Source organism: Rhinopithecus roxellana, chromosome 1 (assembly GCF_007565055.1).
Source record: "Rhinopithecus roxellana isolate Shanxi Qingling chromosome 1, ASM756505v1, whole genome shotgun sequence".
In the NCBI taxonomy this organism is placed as follows: domain Eukaryota; kingdom Metazoa; phylum Chordata; class Mammalia; order Primates; family Cercopithecidae; genus Rhinopithecus; species Rhinopithecus roxellana.
Window position 1 is genome coordinate 82,407,816 of NC_044549.1, and position 18,222 is coordinate 82,426,037.

General features: G+C 37.8%; 1 protein-coding gene across 10 annotated transcripts in view; it reads right to left on the reverse strand.

Moving 5' to 3' along the window:
* FHIT (fragile histidine triad diadenosine triphosphatase) overlaps window positions 1-18,222 on the reverse strand; it is a 1,520,982-nt gene that overhangs the window by 719,760 nt on the left and 783,000 nt on the right. The gene's annotated exons all lie outside the window — the stretch shown is intronic.

The window sequence follows — 18,222 nt, forward strand, 5'->3', positions numbered from 1 at the left end:
AGGTAAGGCGCATTGTCCATTAGCAAGCCAAAGAATTCTTAAATCACTAACTGGTTCGTAGACTTCTTGGAATGATTTCAGGAACAACTTGCTGCCCTGGGTCCACTGCTCTTCCCTATCCAAATTCCAGACAAGCAACTGGTATCTTCCCTGTCATCAGTTCCCAAGACTAGACTTTTCTCCCAGTCAGGGAAACTGGGCTTGTTACATTTCCATGACATGTCATTCTGAGTGCCCTGTTGCCCATCTCTACCTGGAAGATGGTATATAAATGAAATCATTTACACACTGCCGTTTTAATTTTTAAAGGAATTGTAAGCATGTCAAATTAAGCTCATACTGAATAATAACATTCTAAATAAAAACAGGCCACCAAATGAGTGTATAATATGTACCAGGTCCTATGCCTGTAACTTTACCTACACTATCATTTAATTCGCTCAGCAATCCTATGAGGAAAGTACTATTAATATCTTACCATGAGGAACCTCAGCATTAAAAACTTGCCCAAAGTCATAGGGCATGTAAACTCATTTATGTCAAATTTCCAATCCAAATTATACAACCTAAAGACTCCCCAAAGGTAACCAAACAGATCAACAAAATGTATATAAATCCAAGGTTTTTCTCTTGCCTGTCTTTCTGCAATATTCAGTGGGGCAACAAATCTCTGGAATCTGTCATCTCAGTATATTTTTAATAAAGTTGACTCTTTCACACACTCTCCTGGAATCTCTCTCCAGGTGCTCAGCTTGGAGGAACTCAACCAAAGTGCAAATAACATAGGGCAATACGTGATATTTGGAATTTAAGATGCTTTGGGTTTTATGTTGGCATATGGTTCTGATACTCTAGCAAATTACAACCCAGCAAGAGAAATGTATTATGAACTTTTGTGATATAATAACAAGTTAAAAAGAGTCATCCTTTCTTGGAAATTATCACATTCACCTCTTTTGTTTTTGCTTTTGTTCTTAGAACTTGCTGTTTCACCTCTTGCAAAGTCCCATAAGGTAGAACCAGATGACAACACTGTCTTTACCTGATACGGGAGACAGAAAATAAATAAAAAAATATAAAAGGCCATTTTGCACAGAAGGGACCTAATTCTGAATGATTCGCCAACATTTGATGAATCACTGATGAGCTATACCTTTGCCCTCTTCAGATTCCTTCTTTACTACTGTACTACCAATAAGTGTGACCAAGTCCACGCAGGGAGTTTACTCACAAAACTGTACAAGTTTCTAAAAATGTACAGCAATAAATATATTATTCTTGGAAGTATGTTCTCGGGAACAAGAGGTGTCTCCACTTAACAATGAAGTAGCTCACTGAATCATTTAAAAAGTGGGCTGAAGAAAACAATAAAATCTTTAAAAAACAATTTATCATCTCAAACTTTTCCTTGAACAACTGTTTTTTGTTGTTGTTGTTGTTGTTGTTGTTTTACCTTAGAGAACAGGCACAGGAAAATAAAATCACTTAACACATAGAGAACACAAGATAGAGACACACTTTTAGAAAGAGTCACATACAAACTGGTTAGTAAATTCGGCTATTGTCTTATAAAAGTTGTTGTAAATCTTAGGCCAATATGTTCTTGAATAGTTGATATTTGACGCATCTGTATGTATTTATATACATATATGTATTTTACATGTATATTTTATGTGTGTGTGTGTGTGTGTTTATCTCAGGTCATTTTTCCTCATGCTTGTTCTTTTTTGGTTTTTCAGTTTTTTAGGTTTTTTTTTTTTTTTTTAATTTTAAGAGACAAGGCTCTTTTTAATTTTAAGAGACACTCCACCTAGGCTGGAGTGCAGTGGCATGATCATGGCTCACTGCAGTCTCAAACTCCTGGGCTCAAGTAATCCTCCTGCCTTAGCCTTTCATGTAGCTGGACTACAGGTACATGCTACCATGCCTAATTTTCTTAACTTATTGTAGAAATGGGATCTCACTGTGTTCCCTGTGCTGGTCTTGAACTCCTGGGCTCAAGCGATCCTCCTGCCTCAGCCTCTCAAAGCACTGGGATTGCAGGCATAAGCCACCACGCCCAGCTCCGGTCACTCTGAAAGACATGTCATTCTCTTTTTTGAAAAGACTTGTGATTTCATTATAATGCCTAATTGTTTTGCCATACACCTAAGGTTCCTGATTCATCCTCCTAAGTGACAAAGACTTTTTACATAGAATCAAAAGAACTTCTGGTGATGGGGAGTTGGTCCATAGAAAAGAAAAACTCCTACTCCATTGTCTTGAAATTTTGTTTTTGCCATCTAATTCCTGAGGTACAGCTTTCTGGCTGAGAAGAAACTGCCCAAAGACCCTAATTCCGTTAAACTGAAAAGCGACGAAAGGAACCGCGTGAGGTTTTCTTCATGGAGCACTATGGCCTCACCACAGATGTAGCTTAGTTACCTGAGCCCTACCTGGTAACTCCATGTGGATTACCATAAATACTTTACAAAAGTGGTAATCAAATACTAATGAATGTAAGTATGCTTGGAAAACGTAATAAGACAGTTTCCTAGGCCCTATCTCCAGAGACTCTGATTCACTAGGTCTGGGTGGGGCCCATGAATTTGCATTCAAATAAACTCACAGATGATGCCAAATGCTTAGCCTGAGGACATTTTGAGAATCACTCTAGAGCACTGGGATTCCAAAGCACTCAGGGTAACCTGTATCACAGACTGTATCTAAAATGTTGTTCTTGGATTATAGTAGTCTGTAGATTTAAGAAGCAATTACCAGACATTTCTTACCAAAGGTCATCAAAGAAGGCACACTGCTGTGATGGCAGGCTATCTACTTTTGTAAAAAGAAGAAGAAAAAAACTTAAAGTAATGGCTCTTCCCTTGGAACTGAGAGAAAGCTGACTCTGGTTTGCAAAGGCCTATCTCATTCCTGATCCTTTATCATTTGAGAGAGGTGTGAACAGTCTATGTCAAAAATGCTCATTGCACATTCCCAGGAAGCCACTCACAGGGCCGACTGTAATTTTACTTAAGCCTGTCTGAACTTGCTTTTATTATTTTTTCCCCCTGTAGACACATATGATTTTCTTTCTTTGCAAGAAAGAATTCAAAGACAAAGACACAGATGTGATTTTACCAAATTAGCAAACTTTAAAGCAAAACAAACAAAAATAATCATCCATTTCTGTTTAGAGCAAGACTCCCTGTGACCCCTCTACTCATCTTCCTATGCAGGGAGAAAAATGTGAAAACGTAATAGCCACTCTTCAAGACTGATTAAATAAAACTCATTCAAAAGCCTATGTCGATAACATATTCCTATCTTTTGTGTGCAAATCCATATTGTGTTTTTTGGATGACCTAATCTCCTAGAAAAAATAGACCTGCTTCTTACTGAAAAGCAGCAGTTGGCAACTGAAATGCCTACAGTACAAGTAGTAACAAAGTGAATGGACCAAGCCAGGAGTGAAGCAAGGGAGGGTAGGAGGGACAATGGAGATCTTGAGAGTCCTGGCATTACCGAGAGAACTGCAACTAATTAGCTTCAGAACAAAGTCCAATTCTGATAATGCCAATTGGGGCATCCTTGAGATTCTTTTCATTTTTTATTTGTTTCTCTTGGTCCTCTTTCTTGATGTGTCTGATGATTTTAAGTTGAATTACAGAAGCTGTGAATGAAGAATTATAGAGACTCTGCATGATGGTATCTCCCACCAAAGAAGGTTTGTCCTACTCTCTGGCAGGCAGTCTGAAATGGGGCATTACTTTCATCCAATGTGGAATTTGTTGACTCAAAGCTGGTTAGCGTTTTGAAAATGTGGTCCACCTCTGGTTTGCACACACTCCATAAATGTGGTTTAAAGGCCTGTGCTATACACTAGTACACCTGTCATTTGTGGATGTTCAACTCTACTTATTTTAACCTTAGCCCCAGGAGACTATCAAAAACACACACAGTGGCTCACATCTGTGATCCCAACACTTTGCACCAAGGCAGGAAAATAGCTTGAAGTCAGGAGTTCAAGACCAGCCGGGTCAATATAGCAAGACCCTGTCTCCACAAAAGAATTGAAAAATTAGCCAGGTATGCTCATGCACACTTACAGTCCAAGCTATTCAGGAGGCTGAGGTGGGAGGACTGCTTAAGCCCAGGAGTTTAAGGTTGCAGTGAGCTATGATCATTCTACTGCACTCCAGCCTGGGCAGCGGAGCAAGACCCTATCTCATAAAAAATTAAAATTAAAATTAAAAAAGCCTTCAGGTATAAATCTACCCAAGACACCCATCTTCTCTCTGAGATCTTGGTTCCTCTGAATCCTGGCTGCTTTGGCAGACCCAAACTTCCATGCTTGTCTCTTCAGCCTTGTGAGATCACCAAAAATTATTTTACCTAAAAGGTATGATTTTCTACCTGCCCGTTTTCTCAACTGCTCCTTAAGCCAAAACCCAGCAAGTTCCCTGAAGGGGAAAGCAGCCTGTGGATTCCTGGCTCAGCACTCTATAGTTCCCCGATTTCTGGGTCTCTTGGTTGTCTTGGCAGTTCTCTGTTATTTTCAAAGTTCAGATGTGGCTTTTCTGCTGTCTTCAAAGAAACATTGGTTTGTCACAAGTCATTCTAATTTAGCCAAAAGCAGAAGTCCTCAGGTTAATTGAACAGAGTCATATAATTTCATCCCCAAGAAATGTTTTTATTCTGAAATATGAATTCAAATTTAAACTTAATCCATATAAATTACATAGGAATTATTTTGCTAAGAATTGGCTTCAAATGTGATAATATACATATTCTACTCCAAACAAGGTGACAACTACTTCTTAGTTCAATGATCTCCTTTAAGACAGATATATCAAGCAATTTTTGTAATCTATCAGCAGGCCTCAAAGAAATTTCAAATAACCACAAATCAGTGTTATTCTTTGGATTACTTGAGATGCTCTAGATAAATATTTGATGATAGATGGACACTAGGCAGAGGAATAGTTTCATCTAACACAATTAAAAAAAAAAAAAAAATAAGACACCCACCCACATGTTTAGCAGGGAGCAAGATGAGAATGTTGCTGACAGAATACTACTCCTTCAGCTGCCAGTAATAAGCCACCCTTGAAGCAAAGAGATGGGGATTTAAATGAGGACACTATCCAACTTAAGACTTTCTGTAGAATATAGTGTCCTAGATGAAGACGTATGTAATAAAAACAGGGAAATCACCAAATTATTTCCATTACCATGTGTTACCTCCAACTGGGACTTCTCATATTCCAGAAAATTCACCTCCAGAAGAAAGTAAAAGAGAAACAAAAAATTCTTGCCATGAAATAATTTTGAATGCTCTTTCAGAATATTGCCCTGTTAGGACATCTCATCAATGAATTAAGGGGATCTCTATTATGTAAGTAGCTCGAGAACGAAGCAGAAGCCTTGGGAGGGACTGTCCATAGTGGATACTGACCTAAATTGCTCTAGGATTATAATGGACTGTAGCAGTGGGTCTCTTGAGAGGGCCTTAGTCTCTTCCTCAACATGCTTATATCCCAGGGTGGGATTAAGATAAAATGCCCAGGCACTCAAATGACAGAGATGTAGAACAGTATCAAGCTGGGCACACACCCTAACCAATTACTTGGTTTTCATAATTATCAAGTTTTAAGACGGAGTCAAAAAAATCACAAAAAAACCTTAGGTCTAAAAGCAAACAAAAAATAATTTTAGCTATGTGCATAATATCAAGCAGTATCAACTGACGTCAAAAAAAAAAAAAAAGAGAGAGAGAGAAGAGCATTTTCTGTATGTGGTAGGCACTGTGCCAAGGATATTATATAAAATCTGTTCATCTTCACACTAACTCTTTGAGGTAAGTACTGTCATGATCCTCATTCTTATGGATGAGGAAAATGAAGTACAGAATGGGTCAGTAATTTCGTCAAGGTAGTAAGTGGAGAGAGACAACCCAAACTAGCTCTCTGGATGCAACATCGAAAGCCCTTAATCACATTGCTTTACTGGCCTCCTGGACAGCATTGATCATTTTAGTGTCTAGTTACATTTTCCCTGCATTTTAATAATGTAACTATGGATTATGGACACGTGCCTTTCCTAGCTATTCTTAAATTCTGAGCTTAATATAAAATTAATGACAGCCTGGGAGCCATGATTCTTCCCTAGTACACCTCACTAAGAACATGGTTTATGAAATCTTTATAGCTAGTTGAAATGTGTTTACTAAGTCTTGCCAGGAAGCTCATTTTATAGGGATCTTATACACCGGCAATATAAATTCCTGTAGGGCTAAGAAGCCGTCATTCCAACCAGTCCTTTTCCTCCAAGTAATTCAGTAGATTTGGAAAATGAAGCACCTGGTCTGCTCTTTTCCATAAGTTTCTAAGCTTGCATAAAGATCACTCACTTAATACAGAAAGGGTTGGAAAAATTCCAGATCTAGTCTCTGGAATTTACTTCCCACAATGCTGCTGGGAACTACATATTACTGTTTAGACCAAATATCTTTGAGAAGGAACAAACTCGCTTTGATTGCCTAGGTACTTCATGCTGCATATCTGCATTTCAGTGAACAACTACTAAGTAAGCAGACAGGAAAGAGAACCAGGACCCCAGTCTGTATGCAACATCCTGTTCTAGCCTTTTCTGCTGAAAAGCTATGCAACTGTGAGAAAGTCACATTGTAAGCCTCAGTTTCCTCCTCAATAAACTGAAGACGACAATGTTGTTCTTATAAATGTGGCACAAGTGAAAGCACCTAAAAGTTATTCAAATATGAGATCATATATATATATATCATATATATCATATCATATATATATCACATACACACACACATATGCAGTAATGTGGCACTTAATGATGGAGCTATGTTCTGGGAAATGCACTATTAGGCTATTTTATTGTGCCAACATCACAAACTGTACTTACACAAACCTAGATGGTGTAGCCTACCACATACCTAGGCTATATGGTATAGCCTATTGCTCCTCCTAGATACAAACATGTACAGCATGTTACTGTACTGAATACTGTAGGTAATTGTAACACATTGGTGAGTATTTGTATATCCAAACATAAAAAGGATACAGCAAAAATATGGCATAAAAGGTAGCTGGCAGGGTGGCTCGTGTATCTAAACATAAAAAGGACACAGTAAAAACATGGCATAAAAAGTAGCTGGTAGGGTGGCTCACGCCTGTAATCCCAGCACTTTGGGAGGCCGAGGTGGGTGGATCACCAGGTCAAGAGATCAAGACCATCCTGGCCAATATGGTGAAACTCCATCTCTACTAAAAATACAAAAATTAGCTAGGTGTGGTGGTGCGTGCCTGTAGTCCCAGCTACTCGGGAGGCTGAGGCAAGAGAATAATGTGAAACTGGGAGGCAGAGATTGCAATAAACCGAGATGGGGCACTGCACTCCAGCCTGGTGACAGAGGTAGACGCTGTCAAAAAAAAAAAAAAAAAAAAAGGCATAGAAGGTAGAAAACGGTAGACCTATACAGAGTACTTAACATAAATGAAGCTTACAGGACTAGAAATCGTTCTGGGTGAGCCAGTCAGGGAGTGGTGAGTGAATGTGAAGATCTAGGATATTATTGCAAACTACTGCAGACTTTAATAAACACTGTACACTTAAGGTTACACTAAATTTATTAAAAAACAAAGTATTAATAATTGCACTATGACATTACAATGCCTATGCCATCACTGGGCAATAGGAATTTTTCAACTCCATTATAATCTTCTGGGCCCACTGTCACATATGTAGTTCACTGTTGACCGAAATGTTTTATGGTACATGACTATATAATATCTCCAAAAGCTGAGCTGTGCATATTATCCAGGTCCTGTATAGAACTGGATAGAACTATACAAGTGACAAAGCAGAAAAGAGCAGACAGAAGCAGTCTGTGAAGCCTCCCCAGAGGAAGTGAGTTTGTGAGGGGATGCTGGATTTTCACAATGAGAGAAAGATGATGCAGTACAGGACGAGAGATTTTAAAAACCGAGGAGCTGCAGGTGGGCTACAGAAGTGGGTCCCAGAGAGTCCCACTAATGCCAACACTGAGTTAAGTGGGGAATTTGGGGATGAAATCACAGCAGACAATGCCTCACTTAATGGAAAATCATTTGATATAGAAAAGTTGTGTGCAAGGAGCCATAAACCAAAAACACCACAAAAACCCCGTTTTCAAGTAGGAATCTGCTTGTAACAAGCTAGGGAAGGTATATACCAATTTAAGAATTAGGTACTAGCGACTTTGAACTACTTAACAGCCAGGTCCAAATAGAGAATAAATAGTAGGCTATTTTTCTCATATGGGTTATTTAAGTGAGAGATATAAGTAGATAAAACTTCTCAATTAATTGCTTTCAATAGTTTAGAGTTAGAACAGGTATTTTTAATTTGCATAATGAAAACTTGTTTTTAGGAGTTCTTGGGCCAACTAAGAAGGCAATCACAACATTAACATAGTTTGAATTAAACATTGGTAAAACAACAACTAATGAAAAGCCCAATACTTTTTTCTATTTGAAAAAATAACAATTTTTACCTTTTTTTTTTTTTAACCATTTGGTAATGTTGAATTTCATAGGAGCCCAGTGCTCCTAGTCAATAACCAAGATTCATAAATCTTTACCCTTTTGCATTTTGGGAAACGTCCTGAGCCACAAAAACCAACTTGCCCTTGCATATCATAAGGCCCACCTCCAGCCTTCCTGGCTTTGCTGTGTCATAAATCTCCACCTTTTCTCCCTCTTATTTGAGACTTTCTTGATTACTGAACAGCCCCCCTACTTCAATAACCTGAATAAACTCATCTCCTTAATGGGCTGGTACATCTTGTCTTTGACGTGTTTAACTGTTACAAGTTTTCCAGAAAACTGGTCCTAGAAAAAATGAAACCATATAATACATACTTTTTTTGGTGTTATTTTCCAGAAGTTGTATGAATGCAAAATATCAGGTAAACAAAATTTCACAAAGGATATTAAATATCAGTTGATGATACTAGTGCCACAATCCCAAGAAAGAATATAAGTATCTATGGAAAATCTCATTTTGCACAAAGATAACTCAGTACAACTACAACTCGTTCAACATTTTTAGAAGAAACATTGAGGAAGGAAACCTAACTCTCCAACTATAAGAAGCATTCCAAACTGAGCATGACCCCATAGGTAGCACTGGGAGATTGCATAAGGACCAGAAGGTTTCTAGCAATGTGGGGGAAAAAAGAAAATCACAGCTTTGGCAAAGGAACAAAGTCCTAACAATGAAGATGACTTACAGATACAATCCTTATGCCCACATGAGACCCTGAGGACACCAAGTTCCAAAATGTCAGACTCCCTTAATCTCAAATCCGAGCCACAATTCAGTGGGCCTAACTCCAATGGATGTTTCAAGACTTGTAATTTTCTACAAGTTTATTACTTTCCCTCTGAGCAAATAAACATACCATACTTTATTTCTATACTTCTGTGAGATTTCTCATATAAATAAATGCCCAAATCTTGGGAGGAGCAATACTGTAACCACAAATCTTCATTTTAGGCCCTGCATAAATCAATTTACACTGCAACTCTAAGGTTAAAAAAATGCAGCGGTAAGCAGCCACACTCCATAATAAAATCACACTCATTTGGACTAGTAATGAGTAACCTATTTCCTGAGCAATGTACCAAGCGATTCATATGCTTTGTCTCGTTTAAGTATCAGGAAAACTCTATGAAGGGGTTTAAAGTGCCCCTATTTGACAGATGTGAAAGGTTAGGACCAGAGAGGCTTTACTGTGTGCCCAAGACGACTAAATCATTGGAAAGTAAGTGGTAACATAGTAATTATTAAGAAAGGATTCAACATGCAACACTGTTACAGTCAAAAGACATTGGAATTTACAGGCGTCCAATAGAATGTGGCCAAATAAAGGTATTTAAATGACCAGTTTAATGAACTCAAAACAATGATTAGTAATTAACACATCAATCTTTGAATGTCAATGGGTAATTCTAAAGTGCTGCAGCTTGCTTGAAAGTACCTTCTTTCGAGTTGATTAAATATTCTCTCCAAAAATCTTGTTTACATTATTAATTTGCTCAATAACCCCTGTCTTCAGAGAAGTGTAAAGCTCTACCTAGTCTCTGAAGAGTTACCACATATTTTTAATTAAAATGGTCTTGAATAAATTGAGTTATTATTTTTCCAGGTTATATTACTAACAATATTAACTCCAAATAAGATAGATTAAAAAACAAGGTACATTGAAAGTATGCAAATGTAAGTGTCTTCAACATTGAAATATCTAAAGTTCATATAAAGACCTGACTCCAAATTATGAAAAATGGACAATGAGTCATTTCTGTAGTGTATGTGAATGATTTGCAACAGCAATGAATGTAAAGATGTGTCAAAAGTTTACAAGTTCAAAGTACAAACTGAACACTTCCTTTCGGAAATGCTAAAACAAAATTAAATACCATTAGAAAGATTTTGACACTTTGCTCTTTTATGAGCCAAATTACAGTAACAGAGTTGTGTATATAATGATGCAATTATATGCTGTCATGAACAGTTTAATTATTTTATGCCTGAGCAGATTTTTTTTTTTAACTCAAGTGCCCTGTACAACTTCCACACCTGAATGCTTCTAACTTGGCTTTACCATTTTCTCATTCTATTTAATTTTCTGGGGACACAGAAGGATGGTCCTTACTTTAAAAATGGTTCTATCAAAATTCATTCACTTCACTTTTAAGCTGTTAAAGGCTAGGTACCAGTTTTTCAGCATATACTCTGCAGAGGGCTAAACTCATTAACTCATTCTTTCCAATGCTCCAATGCCTCCACCATGCCAGGTACCAGGCTAGGATGCAAGACAGATAGATGCAGGAAGTCAAGGGAGCTGACTGACAAAGGAGGAAAACAGAAATCAACAGGAAGTTATAAAACATAGAGGCAGCTATGGGTCATGTCTATGCCTTCAGCTTTCACCACCAGTCCTGTTTTAAATCCCAGCCCTGACTCAATGTAAGTATTTCAGCTCTAAGTTAATCTCTTCACCATCTGGAAAATGGGGGCCATGAATATCTCTCCCTCACAGGTTGTGAGGATCAAATGAGATGATGATGCAAATTTGGCACATAGCATATGCCCAATGAATATCAGCAGCTACCGAATAATAACTGTATTTTATTACTCTTTGTATTATTATAAGTGCCACAATAAGCCATATAAAGGGTACTAATAAGAACACCGAAAAAAAGCAATAAATATTCCTGGAGTAGCTTATTCTGAACAGACAGAAGTTGCAGAGGAGAGAGGGAGATAGTGCTGAGTAACATGTCTTCAATCTCTATAAGAAAAAAAAAAAAATAACCCAAGCATTGTTCAAGAAAAGATGCCATGTTCATTTAAGTGACTATTTCATCTTAAGAAAGCAGTCTGCAGCTACTAATCAAACCGGAACCCTAGCCATGCTGATGATGATCATTAACGTCATCATCCATAAATTCATTTGCTGTGTCACATCTTGGCATAGGAATACTCATTTGTTACAGTTATCCCTTCAGTTTGATGTGAAGAGAAAGCAACCATAAAGCAACTTCTAGGAAGCTCCTCCAAATGATTAAAATTCTGAAGCATTTCTCAAGCCAAAAGCAGATCAGACCCTCATTGAGGGCACGTTCTATTAAATAAGCAGGCTCGTGTTTGTTGTTCTTGCAGCACAAGTCCTTGAGCTCACAAATCCCACAGCACCAAAAGTCATTATTTTTTAATCAAACTTTTTTTTTTTTTTTTCCTTGAGACAGAGTCTCACTCTGTCGCCCAGGCTGGAGTGCAGTGTCGTGATCTCGGCTCACTGCAACCTCCGCCTCCCAGGTTCAAGCAATTCTCCTGCCTCAGCCTCCCAAGTAGATGGGACTACAGGCACGTGCCACCATGGCCGGCTAAGTTTTTGTATTTTTAGTAGAGATGGGGTTTCACCGTGTTAGCCAGAATGGTCTCCATCCCCTGACCTCGTGATCCACCCGCCTCAGCCTCCCAAAGTGCTGGGATTATAGGTGTGAGACACCACACTCAGCCTTAACCTAACTTTTAAAGTCCTAGATATAGCTTCTAAAAACAGCCACCATTTCTTGTGCACATCTGGAGCCCTTTCTGGGCACTAGTTACTGCGCAAAAGTTGTTACACACACAACCTCATTTCCCACAATCCTTCCCGGGAAACACTACTTATCCAGTGTTGTAAAGATAAGGAAACTGAGGCACAGAGATTTTAAGTCACTTACCCAAGTTTTATCAGCTCAAACATAGCAGAGCTCTGATTTGAACCCAACTTTGAACTCAATGTCCTTAGTGACTATATTATGAGTACCTTGAGAATACATAGTTTAAATTTCCTTATTTTTTAAAAACAATACTCAAATTCCAAATACAAATTAAGATGGGATGGGTGAGGTAGGGTGAGGGGAGTGAATGGATGAAAGAAGGGAAAGGAAAGCAAATTATCCAGCCACTACAGTCAGATGTTAAAATAGAATTCAGATATCAACCCCAATTGGGTTGGGTTTTCATTATGATCAGACGAGACTCTTCTTAACCAAAGACTGAACTCAACTTCTAGTCAATGTCTTAGACAACAAGGGCCCTCATCCCTTATTAGACTTTGAGGGCTTTTCCCCTTATCACTGAGCTTCAGCTCAGCAGTCTTATGGCCATTTACAAGGTGAGTGATGAGCCTTCATCATAAAACAAGATGAAAGCAACTTGCCTACATGCAAGTCTTCAGAACCAACCAACTGAACCAATTACAGAACAAAACCAGGTTAGCCTGAGGATCAAAATGTGATAATGTTTTGGTGAGCAGAGAGATAGGCACATCGTGGGTGCTTATGTTTGTGTGCTCTAGTAAGAACAATAATTATTATGGATATTATCAGGATTCCTAAAAAGAGTCGCTTAACTATTATAGGAACAATATCATATACTAGATGCCCCTTTCTCAAGGTTATGCAACCTATATGGGAAGGTAACTAAAACAAATGACTAGCTTCTGCAATTAAGGATCCTGAGAATGACGTCCCTGCTCGACTTATGGTAGTAGCCACATGCCCAAATGGAGGAAAATTATTTGAATAAACATTGGTCAGTGGGAGGAGTGGGTTTTAGGATTAGGTTGCTTTCAGAGAAACTCATTAAAAGGAAAAAAATAATTTTAAGAAGTCAAAGCCTATTATTAGCAAAATATACTCATCAAATGCAGCTCTAATACCTTTAGCAATTAGGTAAACTGAATCTAGAAAGTGGTTGGACTCATAATGATTACTTTAACTAACCCATTAATCCAAAAGATGGCCAATCTGTGTTCATGAAGACACTGCCAGTGAGCTGGAATATCTGAATGAGTGGCATAAAAAGGGCCGCCACATGCAATTAATCCACATCTTATCAGATGCCCCTGAATAATGTCAGCCCACAGATGGATTGGTACACACAAGATACCGTGTTGCCTTTAAATATTTACAAATATTTAAAAGGTATGACTTTTTAAAAAAACTTATATGGCTCAGAAAGAACAGAAGGGTTGTACAACTTCACAAGATACACAGTGTTGCCTTTAAATATTTACAAGTATTTACAAAGTATGACTTTTAAAAAAACTTACCATATAACTCAGAACAGAAGGGTTGCACAACTCCCAGATACCTGAAATGATGGTGACCTACAAATCTTCACTGATGCTAAAGAACATTTATTGCACACGTACTCTGCCACATTCACTCCCGCACACTTCCCCAGACCAGAATTGAATTGTTACTTCACTTGCATGCTGACTTTAGACACAATTGTCACTTCTGCAAGGTCACACTTTGGGGAACACTATGTACCTTCTTAAATACAACATTAATTATGGAAGTAACCTATTTAGTCTCTTGCCCTAAAGATTTCAGCATTTAACTCGACTTCCCCATAGTTTACTGTATCATAGCAATTAAATTAATGGCAGCAGCAGCAGCAGCATGGAATCTTTTAACCCCCTATAGGCTTCTTCCTCTGATTAGACTAGATGAAGGAAGCTGCAACTATTTGGAGACAGATTAGAGAGACTTGTTTTTTATTGATATCAGCGCTGAAGAGTGGAAGATCATGTGTGTGTTGACATCTTACCCAAATCCATCCATGACAGTTTACACTGAGGTTATTCTTAATGAAGTCTTTTAATACATCAAGAAGACTACATGGATCAGGAGGCATGAAAGCACCCTTACACATTTCAGGCAAATGTACCCTGTAGCTTCAGGTTTTTATGCCCATCTGCTTTCTCAATACACCTTGACGGCCAACTCTAGATGTCAAAAGCTGATACAGGAGTCATACATCATTCAATTATGTTCTTCATGGTATGGGGACTATGTGCATTCTACTATATATATTTTTAAAGACATGGTCTCACTCTGTCATCCAGGCTGGAGTGCAGTGTCACAAATCATGGCTCACTGCAGCCTTGAACTCCTAGGCTCAAAGGATCCTCCCACCTTAGCCTCCCAAGCAAGCAGGAACTACAGTTGTGCACCACCACAACTGGCTAATTTGTTTCATTTTTTGTAGAGACAGAGTCTTACTATGTTGCCAGGGCTGGTCTCGAACTTCTGGGCTCAAACAATCCTCCCACCTTGTCCTCCCAAAGTGCTGGGATTACAAGCATGAGCCACAGTGTCCAGCCCATTTTTATCATTGGTGGAAAGAAAAGCATTTTTTATAGTGTGTTTAGATGTCATACTCAATTCCAGCTTCATCAAAATCACTTGGAGTTTTTATAGTAATGTTTAAAAATACAAGCTGCATCCCAGAGCTAGTGAATAAGTATATTTTAAGGGTTGAGCCAGAAATTTATAGTTTACCAAAGCTTCCAAGGTAATTCTAATGATGACCCAGTTCCAGAATCACTGGTATATGCCATAATGCAAAGGTATAAAGACAGTATACACCAAGTAAATAAATGTCAATGCTCAATTAACTAAAACAAAGAGTGGGTTGGGAAAAATCAGACTGCCTGAGACTAAAACCTCATTCTCCATCAGCTATTAAGGTAGATAAATTACGGCACCTTTTGAGTTTCAATGCCCTCACTTTTAAAATGGGGCATAAAAAATAAAAATAAAAATAAAAAAACCAAACAAACAAAAAATTTAAAAAAGTAAATAAAATGGAGGCAATAATACCTACCACAGATACATAGGTACAATGTACTTAGCAGTGGCCTGAAACCATAGTAAGCTGCCAAAAAGCATGGCTCACTTTGTTTTTTAACCAGATTCTAGATCTTCTAAAAAATAAAGCTGATTATAAAGACATTTCCCACAAAATAGCCTTTTTCCTCTCATTCAATTGTTTTCACTTAATACTGTACTTCTTGCAAAGTCAGTAGGCTGAGCATGAACAAATTAAAATTAAAAGCTGAATTGCTTAATAATTAATTTTAAGGCACTCTTGATTCATTAATAGCTTTCCTGCAAGTAAAAAAAAAAAAAAAAGAAAACACATGGAATGATTGTAAACTGCATCTCAATTTCAGAAATGTTCAAATATACTGGGGTTGGGAAGGTGGGCAGGGGAATCTACTGCCACATCAAACCCAAAAGCTTCTATTAAAAAGGCTATGTACATGCATGTGCCTACCAGACAAGATGTCCTTCTCTCATGTTGCAATCAACAACCCAAAAGTCCTGTAAAATATCCAAAGGTCAGTGTTCAGAAAACACTACTTCTTACAGTTCTCTCCACAACCCTCTTTTCAGAAGTTCATGACTGGCTATTCACATATCAAAAAATCTGAAATTAAGAAATTTCTTCAACAAATATGTCTATCAAACTTGTCTTGAACTTTCCTCACTTACCTATCAGGGAGAAAATCTTACCAGGACTTATTTTGGGAAACATTAAAATTAGGGAAAGTCTTTTGGTTGTACTAACTAGGAAAATCATTGTCCAGGTGTCCTGTTTTGCCAGAATGAGAGGTTTATAGGGAAAGAAGTTCCACGGCTTTGGACTAACCACCAACCATGGGAATCATAGTTTCCTTCCAACAGAAATAACACCTTTTTAAAAACTTGCTTTTATATTGGTTAAAAAAAAAGAACCATGAGGAAACATCGAGAACCGCTATTACTTCTTTGGAAAACCTTTTTGGGGATATTGCTAAGGATTTATATTGCATAATTCAATAAAACAAGTTTTTTAGTTTTTAAAAATCCCAAGATTAAAAACCTAGAAACTGTTTATTCAGATCCACCTTGATAAAATAAATACATTCAATAAACACAGAATACAGATAGCTTTAATTTTTTACACATGGGTCAGGAGGATCCATTTCTCCCAAAACATGTATCATCCCATATGTGCTGTGATTTACAATCCTCAAAGCATTAAAGTTTAAATTGTGAATCTACTGTTTCAGATTCATTGGAATTCTGATCCAATAGTCACTCTAAAATAGATGCAGGCTGGAAGACAATTCTCTACATTTTAAAGCCAGATGGCCCATATCAGCTAAATATTTTTTTTTCCTTGTTCAGAATATAATTCATGTTGGAAGTAGTGAATCAACTTAAGTACATACAAATTTAAGGGAACCTTAGTCATCAATACCAAACTTAGGAATCTATTTAAAGAAAATATATTTTAAGATTAAGTTTAAAAAATAACAAAAGAGAATACCATATGTAACAACCCTGGCACAGAACACTTTAAGAAAATTCCCTTAACGTTAACAGGAAAAAAATACTTACTCTTCCCCATTTCACTATGGTATCTAATAAAAATTTTTCTTCACAATGAAAAATTAAATCTTTATTTAAACAAATTCTGGAAGTACCAGTCTGATTATTTTATCAAGTTATTAAATATGTTATTTAGTAGTAAGCCCTATTAAGGATTTTTTGATTAGAAAAATTACCAAAAAAAAATCCACTTCTACCATTTATAATCTGAGAATGGTAGAAGCCCAAGACCTAGACTACATTACGCAACACACTTAAACAAATCTGCCTCCTAGGATCTATCTCCTTTTATAGAAAGAGAGACTTTCCAGCAGCCCCTGGAGACATTCCCATACTAAGTGAGTCAGCTAAATAAAATTAAGCAACTAATAAAACAATATGTAATCTTGTTCTCAATGTCATAATTAAAACTCTTTTTCTTTAAGATGAAAGGTGGCAGCTATAGAGTAGCCTTCAAAATCACAGGCTATGCCGTAGTGGGATCTTCTCTCCAGCGCTGTACACACAGTGCAGCTGTCCCTGACATCGCCACTTGAAATTATTTCCTATTTGATATTAAAAGATTGAAGTCCTTTTTTCCTCTGCAAGTTACTTCCATGCTTGCTTATTAAGCATTCCAAGTTGGTCTCTCACCTAATAGCATCAGAAAGCAGACCATCATTACTTAGGGCAAAAGTTTCCAGAGGCACTCAGAGGCAGGGTATGGAGAGGGGATCCCAAACAAGCCGTGCTCTTTCCTAAGCAAAGCACCTCTATTTTGAATGTGTTTGATACACTAAGCTTCCAAATAAGATTGAAATTGATTTTTTAAAAAGTGGGGGGTGTGCAGCTTAAAGGCAAAAATCTGAATGTCACCAGTTCAGTAGAAGTAGGACACACTTTCAAGACAACCTCATCCTTCCATGGTGGTCAGAATCTGGGTATGATGCCACATTTGCTGAGACAGTCCTTGCACCAAAAAGCCCAGGACAAACGGCCACAATATAGTGTCCTGATTGTCGGGTAAAAACTATAAACATCCCTGTCAAGAGCGTTACATGAATCTGTGAATCCTCTGACAGATTGAACTACCAGTTGAAACGCAGGTTCACTTTTTCTTTTTTTGGTTGAAGTCTTCAGTTTGCCTGACTCAGTGCTGGTACACAGTAAAAACAAACACTTAATGGGTGACTACAGTGGGTGAGGCATTTCACCAGGACCAGGGGGACACTGTGCAACAAAAATAATTATAGCCTTTGTCTGCCTGGAGTTCACAGTCTAATGGAAGGGTGATCATTACATCAAATATTAGAGAGAGCTACCATGAAGTAAGCCCATTCTACACATCAGCTGCTATTCTAATATAAACTCATTTACTCTCCACCACACCTCTAAGAATGAGGTACAGTGATCACCCCCATTTTACAGAGGAGGCACTGAGGCACAGAGTTGGCAAGGTTGCTAAGTG